General features: G+C 43.8%; 1 protein-coding gene across 5 annotated transcripts in view; it reads left to right on the top strand.

Moving 5' to 3' along the window:
- Window positions 1–16,916, top strand: part of Aadacl4 (arylacetamide deacetylase like 4) — a 50,430-nt gene that overhangs the window by 12,198 nt on the left and 21,316 nt on the right. The window contains exon 1 of one of the 5 annotated variants that reach the window (XM_074081319.1): window positions 12,884–12,963. The exons of the other annotated variants lie outside the window; for them this stretch is intronic. The gene's annotated coding sequence lies outside the window, so the exon portion shown is untranslated. Of the gene's footprint in view, window positions 1–12,883; window positions 12,964–16,916 lie in introns of those variants that run through there. 5 annotated transcript variants of the gene reach the window in all.

Below are 16,916 nucleotides of genomic sequence, written 5' to 3'. Positions count from 1 at the left end.
GGACCATTCTGAGCCTAAGTGTGACAGTGCGAGTGTAAGTAGTGACTGCCCTCCTGGTGGTGATACCTGGAAGTGGGCATGGCCTTAATAAAACCTGAAATAACTTTGGGAGAGACAGCTAAGCATTTTGTGCTGCAGTTTCCCCAGATTTAGGATGAGGGTTAGATTAATTGGCTTGAAGGCTATTGTTTGCTTGACACTTGATAGGTGCTCAAAAATGGTCCTTCACCTCCTTCCCTGCCATACTGTCCCCCTGGCAAGTTACCTACTGCCTAGTTTTTCAGTGTTTAAAAGTATCTGAACTGTCTTGAAAGACAGGAAAGTTGCAAAAACAGAGCCAAGAATGCCTGTAACCCTTTGTTAATTTGTTCTTTTTAAAATTCTTTTTCATTTTTATGTTTTTTTTAATAGATTGAAAATCTATTTAACAGATTTAAATGGATATTTCACATTCACATTAGTAATCCACACATGAGCAATCTTCAAATTCTCTAACAATGAGGGAATTGCAAATTAAAATCACAGCAATATTTCAAAGTACATTACATCCATGTTTGTGAAGTTAGAATGAAACTCACCAAGGCTGGGTAGGGTGGATGGGGTAAAAAAGAGTAATAAAGGGGTTCCAAATTTGTCTTATTTATCCTTCCTTCCTCCCTCCATTCCTTCCAGTCTTCCTTCTTTCCTTCCTGCCTCTCTCCTTTCACTGCTTCTTTCCTTCCTTTCTTCCTCCTTCCCTCCCTCTCCCTCTCTCCCTCCCTTCCTCCCTCCTTCCTTCCTTCCTTCCTTCCATAACTTTTTCCTAAGAGTATATTTCAGACATAATTTCTTTTTTTATTAGGATATATTCATTACACAGGGGGACTCATAGTGACAATTCTGATTAGACTTATATTGTACACTGGTTACATTGCCCCCATCGTCTCTCCCCCTCAGCCCCCTTCTCACTCCACTTAAAATAATTGCAAGAGGTTATTTAGTTCTGGTTCATATAGATATTTGAAGTCCATCAACCATACACAGTTACCTTAATCTCCTTCCTTCACCTTTCCCCCTCCTGCTAGTACCCCCCACACACTGTACCTGTTTCTCAGTCCTGGTTTTCATTATTAATGTTTGGGTTGATGTTTAAAGGGTGTCTCAATGCATGCCCACTGTGGGTGTGCTTTACTTTGGTCTCTTCAACCCTTTCCATTCCTCCCCCTTATCCCCTTTACCTTTCACTCCCCGTTTTTCAACGGCTTTCGATATACCTCCTTACATCCTTTATGCTCACATCTTATGGCATGCAATATTACTGATGCTCTATCATTCTCTTCCTTTCTGTCTTTCCCTGAGTTCCATAGAGTAGTTACACTGTTATAAACATGTTCTACAACTGAGTTTACATATAATCATGTTTGGTTTTGTGTATATGTTTATCTTTGGATCTATCTTCCATGTATGAGAGAAAACATTCATCTTTTGTGTTTCTGATCCTGGCTAACTTCACTTAACATAATGTCCTCCAATTGCATCCATTTATCTTAGAACCCCTTGTCATTATTCCTTGTGGCTGAGAAATACTCCATTGTGTATATGTACCACAATTTCATAATCCATTCTTCAGTGGTAGGGAGTCTGGGTTGTTTCCAGAGCTTGACTTTTGTGAATAGTGCTGCGATGAACATTGGTGTGCAGGTGTCTCTCCAGTAAGTATCCTGTTTTACATTCTTTTGGGTAGATGCCCAGGAGGGGTATCACTGGATCATATGGCAGTTCTATCTTTAGCTTTTTGAGGAGTTTCCATACTGCTTTCCATAGTGGTTGTGCCAATTTGCATTCCCACCAGCAGTGTATAAGGGTTTCTGTTTTGCCACATCCTCACCAGCATTTGTTGTTATTACCCTTGATTGTGGCCATTCTAACTGGGGTGAGATGAAATCTAAGTATTGTTTTGATTTGCATCTCTTTTATAATCAGGGAAGTTGAATACTTCTTCATGTATTTACTGGCCATTTGTACCTTTCCTTTGAGAATCCCCAGTTTAATTCATGTGCCCACTTTTTCATTATGGTGTTGATTCTTTGGGGGCTAAGTTTTTTGAGTTCCCTACAGATTTTGGATATTAGTTCCTTATTGGATGAGCAGCTGGCAAAGATTTTCTTCCATGTGGTGGGCTGTCTCTTGAATCTGGTGACTGTTTCCTTTGTTGTGCAGAAGCTCTTTAGTTTGATGCAGTCCCATTTGTTCATTGTGTCTCGTAAATGCTGAGTCTTTTGAGTTCTGTTTAAGAAGTCTTTCCCTGTACCTATCTGATCCAGTGTATTTCCTGCTGCTTCTTGGAGTTGTTTCAAAGTTTCTTGAAACTTTGTTACACTTTGAGTTGATTTTGGTACAGGGTGAAAGACAGGGATCTGGTTTCAATCTTCTGTATGTGGATATCCAGTTTCCCCAGCAACATTTGTTGAAGAGGCTGTCTTTTCTCCATCGTGTGTTTTGGGCTTCTTTGTTGAAGATCAGCTGGCTATAGATGCATGGGTTTGTGTCTGAATCTTCTATTCTGATTCATTGGTCTTCCTCTCTATTTTTGTGCCAGTACCATGCTGTTTTTATTGTTATGGCTTTGTAGTATAGTTTGAAGTTGAGTACTGTGATGCCTCTAGCATTGGACTTTTTGCTCACAATTGCTTTGGCTATTCAAGGTCTTTTGTGTTTCCATATGTATTTCACAATTGATTTTTCTATTTCTGTGAAAAATATCACTGGAATTTTGATAGGGATTGAGTTAAACATATAGATTGCTTTTTGTAGTATGGCCATTTTTACAGTGTTGATTCTACCGATTCATGAACATGGAAACTCTTTCCATCTCCTGATGTCTTCTTTTCAATTTCTCTCTTCAGCCGTTATAGTTTTCATTAAAAGGGTATTCGGTTTCATTTGTTAAATTTATTCCAAGGTACTTTATTGTTTTTGAGGCTATTGTAAATGGGGTGTTTCCCTGATTTCTTTCTTAGTCTGTACGTTGTACTGATTTCTGTATGTTAATTTTGTGTTCTGCTACTTTGCTGAAAGAGTTTATGATTTCTAGTAGTTTTTTGGTAGCATTTTTGGGGTCTCTTAGGTATAGGATCATGTCATCTGCAAATAGGGATAGTTTGACTTCTTCCTTCCCTATTTGAATCCCTTTTATTTCTTGCTCTTGTCTTATTGCTCTGGCTAGGAATTCTAAAACTATATTGAATAGGAATGGAGAAAGTAGACAGCTCTGCCTTGTTCCTGACTTTAAGGGGAATGGTTTCAGTCGTTCTCCATTTACTATGATGTTGGCTCTAGGTTTGTCATATATAGACTTGATAATGTTGAGGAACATTCCTATTATTCCTAGTTTCTTCAGAGCTTTTATCATGAAAGGGTGTTGGATTTTGTCAAAGTCTTTTTCTGCATCTATTGAAAAGATCATGTGGTTTTTGTCCTTGTTTCTGTTTATATGCAGTATTACATTTATGGATTTATGTATTTGAACCATCCTTCCTTTCCTGGAATGTTGACTGGGGCATTGAGGCAATTTATATTCAGTGTTAGTTTTTAGAGGTGCCTGTTGTTTCCAGTCATTTTTGTTCCCCTGTCATTTACTTTTACCCATTCCTTGTTTACTGGTCCACTTGCTCAAAAGAGTTTATTCTTTCTTAAGTCTTTCTGTCTCACTCGCGTTTCTTCTTCTATAAGTAAAAGTCCACTAAGTATCTTCTGTAGTGCTGGCTTGGTGGTCACAAATTCCTGTAGTTTTTCCTTGTTTTGGAAGATTTTAATTTCTCCTTCAATTAGGAAGGACAGTTTTGCTGGGTAGACTAATTTAGGTTGACAATTTCTTTCTTTCATGGCCTGAATTATGTCTTTCCATGACCTTCTTGCATTTAGTTTGAGTTGAGAAATCTGTTGTTATTCTAATGGGTTTGCCTTTATATGTGACTTGTCTTTTCTCTTTTGCAGCTTTCAGAATTCTTGCTTTGTTCTGTGTGCTGAGTGTTTTGATTATGAAGTGTCTGGGGGTGTTTATCTTTTGGTCCTGAGTGTTTGGTGTTCTGTAAGCTTCCTGCACCTGGGTGACTCTCAATGTTAGGGAAGTTTTCTGCTATTATTCTATTGAATAGGTTGTCAGTGCCTTTAGTCTGCATATCTCCTCCTTCTTCTACACCCATGATTCGTAGGCTTGGTCTTTTCATGGTGTCCCAGATGTCTTGCATGTTTCATTCATATTTTCTTAGCATCTTTCATGATCTTTTACTATTTGGTCTAATTCTTCTACTTTGTCTTCTGTTCCTGATACTCTACTTTCAACTTGCTCCACTCTGCTCACCAAGCTTTCAATTGCAATATTTATTTAAGATGTTGAGTTGTTTATTTCAGATTGGTTATTTTTCAGGATTTCCATATATTTATTGATTTCCTCTTTCATATCCCGGATAGTCTTCTTAATTTATTCATCTATTTCTTTGTATTTTCTTTGAGCTTATTTAATTGTTTATTCATGTCCTCTTTGAGGTCAAATACTAACTGTTGTGTTTCTTTTTTGAGGTCATTAATCATTTTTATTATTTTTTTTTGAATTCATTATTTGATAATTCTTCCTCTATGCAGGTGTTTGGATCCTTAGTGGTGGAGTTGGCTTTTGGTGGAGAGTGGTTGTCTTGCTGTTTCATTCTGCATTGAGATTTATGCATCTGGAGTTGTTGTTGGTTATGGTTTTAATCTCTTGTGCTCCTGTAGTTGGTGTTTTGAGTTCTTTTTCTCCTGGAGCTCCAGCAGTGTTCCTCAGAGAGGGGTATGTTGGCTATGTTACCTTTTGAAGGGTTCTTGTTGGGGTGCTGATTACCTCATTTCTCACCTCAGTGAGGGGGCTGGATTTCCCACTCTTTGATGGGGGCACAGGGGCTCTCCTGCAGTGTCAGTGGGGAGTGCTAGGTCTCGGTGCACAGTGGGGGTTAGGCCTCACAGCACCAGCAGGGTAGCAGATTGCCACTCAGTGGAGGAGCCGGGATTCCAGCTCTTGGGCAGGAGAGACGTGACTCTTGCAGGGAGGTGCAGCGTGAAGCACTGGGCTTCTGTGTAACTTGGGGGAATAGGACTTCTGGTGCCACCTGCAGAGTAGCATGTTATAGCTTTTCTCCCCTCAGTGGGGAATCTGGTGTTCTTGCTCTTTGATGGGGGAACAAGGGCTCTCTTGCTATCAGGGACAGTGAGGAGTACTGGCCCTCCATGCTTTGTGGGAAGGGAAGCCTCCTGGTGCCAGCAGGATAGCAAGGCCTGGAGCCTGGGGTTCACTTGGGTGTGTGTTGGCAGGCTCCTGGCACTGTGTAGCAAGCTGAGGGTACCCATGGGGCATCAAGGCCAGCGGTCTTGAATCATCTGGTGCCCACAAGGCAGCAGAGGCCCTTGGGTCTACTTGTGTTGGGGCATGGGCTCCCAGGAACCATGGCAGCTGCTGCAAGCATGGGAGAACCAAGCCTGCGGGTGGTGGGACTTTTGGGGCCTGATTTTCTACATGGGCCTCAGGGAGCACAATTCTGTGGTGCTGCTGCTGGCTCTGGAGAGCAAAGCCTGTGGGCAGTGGGAGTCCTGCATGGGCTTCAGGGAGCTCAGTTCAGTGGCACTGCTACTAGTGCAGGGGGAACCAAGCCTGCTGGCTTGCACCTTCTGTTACCTGTGGAGCGGCAGGAGCCATGGGTCCTGCTTACACAGGGACGCTAGTTTTCCTGTCATGTCAGTGTGAAGTAGCAAGCAGATCATGTATTGTGGAGGGGTTGGGGGGCACTTACTGCTGAGTAATGGAGCCTGGAGCGGTGTGGTGACTTCAGGGGCGGGGGATCAGGAGTGTTGAGCTGCGAGTGGTGAGAGCTTTGCTTCTTGCTGATTATGGGACCCTGTGGGGTCCTCTGATCTTCCTTTTTCAGCAGAGTTGGTCACTGCTGGGCTCAGCAAATATACTTAGTTATTTTCCTGTCTTACACTCTCCTTTTTTAGCACTTTTATTGTGAGCCTCCCAGGCTGCCGCTGCCACCACTCTTTGCACATAATTTCTTGATCCTCCCAGTTACTTCAGTGTATAGTTCTTAAAATAGGAATTCCTAATTGGGCATGGTGGGGTACACCTGTAACACTAGTCCCAGGAGGCTGAGGTAGGAGGATGGAGAGTTCAAGGCTGCCTGGGTTGGATGGCAAGACCTTGTCTCAAAACAGACAAACTAACAATGACAAAAAAAAAAAAAAGAAAAACAGAACTTCCTATTACATAACCATAACACTTTTATCAAAATCTGGAATTGACATTGCTATAAGACTATTATGTAATCTACTAATCTTATTTAGATTTCAACAATTATGCCAGTAATATTTTTTTTTTTTGGCTGTAGGGAGTTAGAATTGAGGGTCTTGCACTTGCTAGACAGACCCTCTACCATTGGAGCCATGCCCCCAGCCCTTTTTGCTATATATATATTTTGAATAAAGTCTTGCATTTGTTCCTGGGCAGGCCGGCCTGGATCATGATTCTCCTATTTAAGCTTTCCTGATAGCTAGCATGATAGGCTGCCACCAAGTCCAGACTTTTCTGTTGAGATAGAATCTCATGAACTTTTTGGTTTTGCTCTGGCTGGCCTCAAACTGCAATCCTCCCAATCTCTGCCTCCCAAGAAGCTAGGATTACAGGTGTGAGCCATCACACCTGGACCACTAGCATTTTTTATAATACAAGAAAAACATTTTTTTCTCTGGTCCATGATCCAATCCAGAGTACATGTGGCACTTAATTAGCTTTCATCTGTTGACTTCTGCAGATTACTGTTCCATCTTTCAACCAAGACAGAGGAGGCCAGGTGCCCAGGGATGGCACTTTGCCCCAAGGCTGACCTGGAGGAAAAGCAAGACACTCGCCTGGTTATGCCTCTCTCTCCTACTAAGCAAAGTTACTCTTTGAAATTAGCTTGTCTGTGACCTTAGGAGAGCGAGAAGGAATATGGGGAAGGGGCTGAAAAGAAAGGCTTCTTTCCTGAGAGAAACAAAGGCTTCTGTTTCTGATGAGAGCAGATGGGTCTGGAGTAGAAAAGTGCCCCCTACTTTGCATAAAAACAGGGGATCCCTCCCCCAACCCCCTCTACTCTTCAGACAGCCTGGCTTCGGAAAGCCTGGGCCAGCTTCCATCATTGGTATCTGAGCTGTCCTGGCTAATTTCAAAAAGTGCAGAAGCCACCCAGATTCCTGAATGTCTGGGTTGGAGACTCAGACTGTTCTGCCTGTCCTCATTGCTACCCATCCTTCAGATGCCACCTCCCTCCAGAGCTCTCCCAGAAAATTTATTTTCCTTATTTTTACAAAAAAAGTATGACTTTCTAAAGATTTCCCTTTTCAAAAGACAAAATTACAGACAGGTGTGGTGCTACATGCCTGTAATCCCACCTCTCAGAAGGCTGAGGCAGGAGATTAAGTTCAAGGCCAACCTGAGCTACAAGGGAGGATTTGTCTTAAAAAACCAAAACCAACAAATAACAACAACAATCAGAAAAGACAAAAATGCCACAAATCTAGTTTTGCTGATTATTTTTGTGTTGTAATACTGGGCATTGAACTTAGGGCTATAGCTTACATCTGTCTAGTTTGAACAGATGGCTGCTTGTGATGACTGGAATCCAGCTCTTTGGTACAAGGTGAGGAGAACAGGGTGGCCTGCTCTGGGTTGCTGTATGTTGTATAGAATAGCAGCTTGAAGGCTGTGCTTAGCTTTTGCTTACTCTGTTTTATAAATCAGTCAGTTTGGCTTCAGCTACTCTGTTTTGAGTATGGGGACAAAACAGAGTGATGCTACACCTTGTTTATGCACATAAACAACTACCATCTATCATCGCACCATGAGGCACACACTGATAAATATTTATTTGTGCTAATAAAAAATTACATCTGCAAATACATCAAATCATATCAGACACACGAATTTAGCAACCACATAAGATGTAACCCTCTCATCTGGGACTATAAAAGAAGGAGCATCCCAAGACTGAGACATGGCAGTCTCAAAACCATCCCATCACCAAGTCACTCATCATGAGCCTCATCCAGGAAAATTGTCAAAGCCTTTGTCCCCTGACTCGAGCGGTGGCACAGTTTCTCCTGCCCATGACACACAGGCTACTTCAGACTGACACTGGTTATGGCCTTCTTCCAAGACCAGCACTTGACAACAACTTGAATAGCTCTGTGCTTGTGGTTTGTAAAACTTCTTATCTGGTCCCCTACGGAGACTTTTTTCCGGTGTCTGTGTCAGCTCTGCCTGCACCTCCAGCCCAGCCCTCTGAACTCTGTAGCCTTTTAACCTTTTCTTGGCATTGCTATGTATTGTTATCACATGAAGTGTAATGTATGATCTGAGAGTTAATATTAGTAATTGAGATTGGAATAAAAGAACTTGTATTACTGGTGGTTTGTGGCTATCAAGTGAACCCAGTAATACTTGGCAAATTAAAACCAAAGAAACCGATGTAGCTTGTGGATTTATTGTTATTTAAAAAACTCTGACATTGTGAAAAGACACAAACCTGTCTGTCTATGTGTCTGACAGACTGTGCTCATGACACAAGGATAGGTTACAGGCTAGTGTGTGGCTCAGTGGTTCAGTGCTAGCCTAGTGTGTGAAAGAAAGAAAAAACAGAGAAAGTTAGTCTATACACTCATCAAGTATGGAAAACTCCTTAAGCCAAACTTAAAATATTCCCAGCTTTAGGCCAAAATTAATATTCCCAGGGCAGCAGGATTGATCACATGCTTTGATTTCATCATCCTGGGCTCACAAAAAATTAAAAATATTTTGGGGCTACCTTCACAAGAATTGATTCCTAAGATGCTGAGGACACAAATAAGCAACATAGCTATATTTGACCCTGGCCAAAAGATCCACTCAAACCTTCCAACCCCTACAGGTCTCCAAGGCTCACTTTGTCGCCTCCTTCAGGTCTCTGTTCAATGTCTCTTCAGGCAGTCCTCCATGAACACTGTAGCACCTCCTTCCCCATCTTGCACATGCCCTTCTCTTCTATCTTACTTTTCTCTGCAGTACTTCTCATCAACTTATTCTATTTACCTTGTTATCTGCTTTTTGCCTGGCTCCCCTCATGGAAAGTCCTGAGCTGGTAGGAATTTATCCCAGTACCCAGAACAGGGCCCAGCCCTTAGTAGGTACTCAATAAATATTTGTTGGGTAAATCAATTCCCATTATACAGGAGAGTCTTGGGAAGGTCAAATCTCTAGGTCAAGGTCATGCTGCAGAAGAAGGGCAATCAGCCTTTCATTAAAACCCCATGGGTGAGCTGGGTGAGGAGGTGTGCAACTGTAATTCCAGCATTCAAGAGGTGGAGGCCGGAGGCAAGGCCAGCCTGGGTAACATAGTGAGATCCTGTCTCAAAACAAAGCAAAAAACTTGATGTTCCCGTATGACTCAGGATTTTACTTCTAGATGTACACCTAAGAGGATGAAAAGAATATGTATGGTCACACACAGGAACTTGTGTATGAGTGTGTTGAAGCAGTAGTCAAAATAGCCCTGAGGTAGAAATTCCCCAAATGTCCATAATAAAATGTGGTATAACCACACAGAACAATGAAATACTACATGTGCTATGATAGGGATAGGTCTTGTAAACATAAGTAAACCAAGCAAGTCACAAATGACCCCCTTTGCATGAGGTTTCTGGAACAGGCAAATCCATGGAGACAGAAAGTAGATTAGTAATCTCCAGGGATGGAGGGAAGAGGGGATGAGAAGCGACCACCAATGGGTATAGGATTTGGAGGGAGGGGTTGGGAAGGGTGATGAAAAATTTCTACAATCCACTGTGGTGATGATTGCACAACTCTATGAATGTCTAAAAAAACGTTAAATTATATACTTTAAGCAGGCTAATTGTGTAATATCTAAATTATATCTCAATGAAGCTGTTATAAAATGAAATGTGCCAACAGAGGCCTACAACCCATGCAGGGGATAAGAAGTCCAACAAAAGTAGATGAAGACCCTACTCCCTCATAGGTAGAGGAGAGACAGATAGAAATCCCTGATCACAAAAGTGAAGTCAGCTAGGTGCCAGTGGCTCAGACCTGTAATCCAGCTACTCAGGAAGCAGAGATCAGGAGGATCAAAGTTCGAAGCCAACCCTGGCAAATAGTTTGTATCAAAGAGGAGGTGATGTGTGGAGTGAGGGGCAGGTAAGCTTGGGATTTGCCCAGGGCAAAGTGGGTGGAATTGAAGAAATTTTAGAGGAAGAAACAGTAGAAATGAGGTGACTAAACTGGCTCAGGTGTCCACTCACACTCCCAGGTTATTCTGTCTGCATGTCACCAGGCAAATCAAGGAGATAGGCTTTGTGTGCTGTGAGCTCCAACCCAAAGGGCTGGCATTCAGAGTCTTTCTGCAATACCATATGCTTTCTACATGGCTGGTGACACTAGACCTGGCTCAGATCCTGCTGGAGCGAGTGGGAAGATGTGTTTGTGTCCCAATCTGCAGAATTCGTGAATGTGACTCAGTTACTTAAGAATCTCCAGATTAGGTTATCCTGGAGGATCCAGGTGGGCTCTGAATCCATCAAGTGTCATTTGCAGAGGAGAGGGACACACTGAGAAGAGAAGAAGGCTGTGTGGAGACAGATGCAGAGATGGGGGCCAGGCTGCTGTAAGCCAACAGTCACCTGGAACCACCAGAAGCTGGTCCAGGCAAGGAAGGATTTTCCCCTCAGCCTCTGGAGGGACAACGCCTTGCCTCCACTTGACTTTGGACTTGTGGCCTCTAGAATCGTGAGAACATGCTGTTTTCAGTCACCTAGCTTGTGGTGCTTTGTCACATAACAGCAGGACTTCTTCACTTATCAGATGCCTTACTTAGAACATGTTTTTTAAGACTCCTGATGCTTGGCTTCCATATCTGTGAGATGGGGACACCTGTCACAAACCAGGCAGTATGTGAGGGTTTGATGAGATGGTGAGGTGAAACACTCAGAGGAAGATTTGGACCTCCAAAATGCCTATCACTTAGTTTGCCAGCATCTGTTTATTTATTTTTGTGGTGCAGGGGAGCAAACCCAGGCTGATGACTCATGCCTATAAATCCTAGCTACTCAGGAGGCAGAGATCAGGAGGGTTGTGGTTTGAGGCCAGGCATGGCAAAAAGTGAGACCCTCTCTCAAAAATACTCAACATATAGCTGGCTGGTGGAGTGACTCAAGTACCTGCCTAGCAAGTGTGAGGCCCTGAGTTCAAACCCCAGTACCACCAATAAATAAATAATAAAACTTTCATCTGTACTGAACATATGTAGGCTTTTTTTCCCCTTGTCATCATTTCCTAAACAATGCAGCATAATAACTATTGATGTAACATTTACGTTGCTGAAGGTAAGGTGTTCTGATTTTTAAAGCACCTGGGAGGATCTGAGGTGTAGCTCAGCAGGACAGTGTTTGCCTACCATGTGTCAAACCCTGGATTTGGTCAGCAGCATTTCTGAAAAAAGAGGACGTGCCTAAAACTAGGCATTCTGAGATAAGAAATGGGGAAGATGAGGAAGGGAAAAAAGAAAAGCAAGAAAAATGGTAAAACAAACCTTTCACAGAGTGACCCCTACAGGGCCAAAAACAGCCCCACTAAAGCATGAATTGGACCTTAAAGAAAGAAATGATAAAGTGTTTCTAACACCAACTGTGTTCCTATACAATGCCCCTCTCATTGTTTGAACTTACTAGCATAATGACAGGATAAGACTCTGTGAGTATAGCCAAAGTAAGCCAAATGATCAGTATAAAGAAAGTAATTGATTAGTCACTAGTCAGTACAGAAATCCAATATGGAGGCCAGGTGCCATGGCTCACAACAGTAATCTCAGCTACTTGAGAGGCAGAGTATATTATGAAGAGGATTGCAGTTTGAGGCCAGTTGGCTAAAAAGTTAGCAAGATCCCATCTCAACAACAAAAAAGCTGGGTGTGCAAGTCAATGCCTGTCATCCCAGCTCTTCGGGAAGCATAAGTAAGAGGGCTGTGGTCCAGGCTGGACTGGGGCAAAAACAAAAGCCCCTATCTGAGAAATAACTAAAGCAAAAAGGGGCTGGGGACATGGCTCAGGTGGTAGAGCACCTGCCTAGCAAGTATGAGGCCCTGAGTTCAAAGCCCAGACCTGTCAAAAAAGGAAATCCAGTATAGATTAGAATCTCGAGAATATGTACGTACCTTAATGAAGATGAAGCAGCGTGTCTCTTCCACACCCACATTCAACCTTTTGAGTGTGCACTAGTCTCACCTGCTAATAACTCTGCTTAAATCTCATTTCTGACTTGTCCTAAATTCTTCCCATGTCAAGGACTCTCGGGACCTGAGATGAGTTATCCTCTGTCTCTGTCTTGGGTACTCCCTCCAGACCCCAAATCACGGTGACATTCTTTATCAGAGACTTGGACATCTGTGGACTTCGTTATCTGCAGGGGCTCCTGAAACCCATCCCCTGTGAAATCCTGGTACTGGTGACCACTGTGTTACCCAACAGATCTGCCCTGGAGCAGCTGGGTCACCTGTAGGTTGACAAGTTAAGAACCTCCTCCTTAAGCTGTGGTTTTTAGACAGAATCCTGGCTCATCAAGGACCCTTCATAGGTATAGGGATGGTGCAGATGACCCCATCCCACGATGTCACTTTTTTCTTCTTCTGTTTGCGTGTGTGTGTGTGTGTGTGTGTGTGTGTGTGTGTGTGTGAAGAGTCTGCCCAGGCCAGCCTGGAACTTGCCATTCTCCTGTCCAAGCCTCCTGAGTGTAAGCCACCACACCCAACTCTGTGATGCCATCTTTAACTCTGTTAAAGGGAAGGCAGACTGTCATGGTGATCACACACCAGACGCTGGGACGGCTCTCGGGGTGTAGACTCCAGCTCAGCGAGTCAGTTGCTGTTACGTTGGGTGAGTTACTTAAGTTCTATCAAAGGACAAAATTACAGTGATTTACTTACACATCTTAACTGTCTTTATTCTGGATTCTGGAGTCAGGCAATACTTAATTTCATCAAATAGAATATGTCTTCTAACAACAAGAGGTTGGTTTTATGGATAGAAAGGGCTGGAAAAAGATAAAAGGACAACAAGCAAACTGGTCATTACTTTTACTTTATTTTTTTGACAATACTGGGGTTTGGACTCAGGGCCTCCCACTTGCTAGGAAGATGCTCTCCTGCTTGAGCCACTCTGTCAACCATTTCTTTGCTTTAGTTATTTTTTGAATAGGGTCTTGTGATTTTGCCCAGGGTCACCTTTGGAGGCCAATGCTTCTGCTTCCTGCATGCTTGGGATCATAGGCAAGTGAATAGCTGGGGTCACAGGAGTGGATCACCATGTCTGACTTGTTAGTTATGATGGGTCTTGTTAACTTTTGCCTGGATTGGCCTCAAACCCTTGATCCTCCTGATCTCCACCTCCTGAGTAGCTGGATTATAGGCATAAACCATTGTGCCTGGCCTGGCCTGGTCATTTCAAAATGACTTTCCTTGTAGGTGGGGCCAGAGAGATAGAACAATAGAAAATCAACTGATTGGTTAACACCAGGTGGCTTTAAGACATCATGCCAATTGAAACTGGCCTGTTTGAGAAATTTGGCTGTTCTGTAATCCTGATAAATACCTCTGATAAATAGCTTAGCTTCAGCTTGGTGAAGTGGAACTTTTAGTGTGAGTGACTCTACTTTGATTTCTATCCTGGTCTGTTGGGGCCCAGTGCAGGAGTTTATGACAAAACAATGGACAATTAATTCTTTTCTTTTTTTTTTTTTTTAAGCAGTGCTGAGGATTGAACCCAGGGACTCACACATGATAGTCAAGTACCCTACCACGGAGCTATACTTCAGCACATTCCTATAATTCTTCTTCTTTTGTTGGCAGTACTGGGATTTGAACTCAGGGCCTCATACTTGCTAGGCAGGCACTCTACCATTTAAGGCATTCCTCCAGCCCTTTTTTATGTCGGGTATTTCAAGATAGGGTTTTAGGACCTATTTGTCTAGGGTGGCCTTGAACCATGATCCTCCAGATCTCTACCTCCTAAGTAGCTAGGATTATAGACATGAACCACTGGCACCTGGCCTGCCCCTATAATTCTTACTTAACACTTCTTTGTACCTCAGTTCCAAGGCCTATAAAATGGGCACAATGTCAGGTTACTGCTCCTTAGTATTTGTCAGTGCTTAGATCAGTGCTAAAAAATGTGTGGTTGTGAAATAAAGGTCAGACTCATTATGGAGGACATTCCTGTGAGTTTGAACTGTCACCAAGTTTCTGCCTGAGGCAAAACTGCCTGTTCCTTGCTTGTTCCCACCCTGACTCCAAGGAAAGCTCACACCCTGGGAAAGTTCTTGGGGTGCACAAGGCACAGGTTTTTTTTTTTTTTCCGGTCAACACTGTGGAAGGCTGTGGTGAAGTGGATGAGCGCCTTGGCCCTTGCCCCTGTCGGCTGGGTTTCTCCCACAGGAGGACTAGCCCAGCCTCACAGCAGAGTCCTCCCAGGCCAGGAATGGGAACACAGCACTGGCCCAAGTATCAAGTCTCTGGCTTGTTTTCTTGAGGCCTGCCCCCCTGAATTCTTGGAATTCTTGGCTCTTGGTAGTGTCCCCAAGGGATCTGCTCCCAGGGCTAGGTCAGCAGGGCTGACTTACAGCATACAGGACATGGCGTGGCCCAGGGAGAGGGATGGGTGTGTGTGTGTGTGGGTGCACTAGGGGCAAGGTTTCCCACTGCTCAGAGACTGGGACGTCCTAGTGGGGCATGGGTCTCACCCATATTCCCCAGATACTTTGGGCTCTCCTGGGGATGCCAAATGCAGCCAATTGTTGAGAAATGCTTTTCCCCCTCCTGTCCCTCCCATGGTCAAGGACACGGCTATGAGGTTTGCTGCAAATGACTGGAGCACAGTTATGTGCTGATGGAGGCTGGAGCTGGCTGTGGATGGACTCGGTGTTTTGGAATATTGGCTTAAAACCGCACTGTAGGGTTGGAGATGTAGCTCAATGGTAGAGCGCTTGCCTGGCATGGGCAAAACCCTGGGTTCCATTCCCAGAACTGCAAAACAAACAAATCCCCTCAAACCAAGCAAATAAACACCAACCCCCTGTTATCAGTGATGCTTGGTGGGTCCCTAGCTTCTAATTCCAGAAATGCACCCATACCTAGCAATCTCAGAGAGCATCTCTGTGTGTGTGCAGCACTGACCTTGGGAGGCAGAGGAGTCAGAGGGTGATTCTTGTTCTGTCCATCCACCTGTCAAACTGGAGAGGAGACAGGGTAGCTTTGTGGTCTCTGGGTGGAGCTCTTGTACTTCTGGTTCTGCCAAGTGGGCAAGGGCCCTTGATATCGCCAGCTGTAAGGTGAGGGTGATACCAGCGCCTACCTCTAGAGGGCGCAGTGGACCTTAACCATTTATTCAGAAAGGCGTTTTCACAACTTTGGGTCTTGAGTTGGAGCCCCAGAACCAGGAAGGAAGAAAGGAAGGGAGGGATGCAGTGGGAGAGAGAGGTAGGAAAGGAAGGAAGGAAGGAAGCAGTGAAGGGAGGTAGGGAGGAAAGAAGGAAGACAGGAAGGAATGGAGAGAGGGAGGAAGGAAAGAAGGCAGGAAGAGAAGTCACGAGAAAGGAAGGGAGGGAAGGAGGGAGGAAGAGAGGATGGAAGGCTTTTATGATCCTCCTCAACTTAGTGCAAATCTGCATTTTTGTGATACAATCAGGCCTGAGTGCAGAGACATCCAGCACCTGCCTGTTTCCCTTAGGTTTTCCTATAAATTCATCTGGGTGGGGAAAGAAGGCTGGTGAAGGAGAAGAAATGGAGACATTCCCTGAGTGTGTTCTAGACACAAGGTTTGTGACTGATGCTCCTGATTATCTTATGCTGGCGAATTGGGAAGTTGACCAAAATAATAATAATAGCAGGTCTTGTTATTATTGCATTCCAGAGTTAAATCTCACTGAGCACTTAGTACTGTGCTAAGCACAGTGCATGTAGGTTCTCATTTAATCCTCCAAATAACCTGCAGTGTTAGTGTTAGGGAACAAAGACACTTAGGCTAAGCCTGTGTTTAAGAACTCAGGCCCTGAGGGACAGAGCACTGAGGCTTGTGCCGGGCTCCTTCACCAACTGAATTTGAGACCATGAAGAAGCTACTTACCCCTTCTGTGCCTCAGTTCCCTTGTCTGTAGAGTGGGGATAATGATGTCTTATGGTTTTAAATAAGGTCGTAGACATTGTGGTTACTGTTCAGCTTTTCTGAGCACTTCTATTGTGAGTTTGGAGATAAGTAACTAGCTCCGTGAATACCTAGTTTTTAGTCTACAAGCAAACAGGATTAGGGTGTTGTGGGTGGTGAGGGACACAGAACTAGGGCTTAGTCTTGGAGCAGTTGGCATACATCACGGTTACACTGGCATGTTCCCTCTAGGCACTGCAAGGCTCCCTCCTAACATAGAGAAGCCATGAGATGGGAGAGGAAGGAGCTAGAGTCAGAGAGACCAAGCAGAGAGCAAACCCTCCTCCATGTTGGCTTCTGGAGAGAAAAAGGAAGAGGGAGAAACTCCTGGAGAGTAATGTTTACTGAGTACCTACTATGTGCCAGGTACTGAGCTAAGTGCTTTGGGAATATTATCTCACTCATTCTTCAATGGAAGCCCATGGGGTCTATGTTGTCTTTGTGCCCATTTGACAGATGAAAACTGTGAGGCTCAAGGAACAGAATCCCTGGACTCAAGGTCTGAGTGAGTCAGCTTTTGGTCACTATAAAAAAATACCTGAGCTAATCAACTTATAAAGAGAAAAGGTTTTTATTGGCTCACGATTTTGAATTTTTTTTGGCAGTACTGGGGTTTGAACTCAGGGCCTCAT

The sequence above is a fragment of the Castor canadensis genome, chromosome 7 (assembly GCF_047511655.1).
Source record: "Castor canadensis chromosome 7, mCasCan1.hap1v2, whole genome shotgun sequence".
NCBI lineage: Eukaryota > Metazoa > Chordata > Mammalia > Rodentia > Castoridae > Castor > Castor canadensis.
The sequence above is the reverse complement of the archived record's forward strand: the minus strand, read 5'-3'. Positions and strand labels throughout refer to the sequence as shown.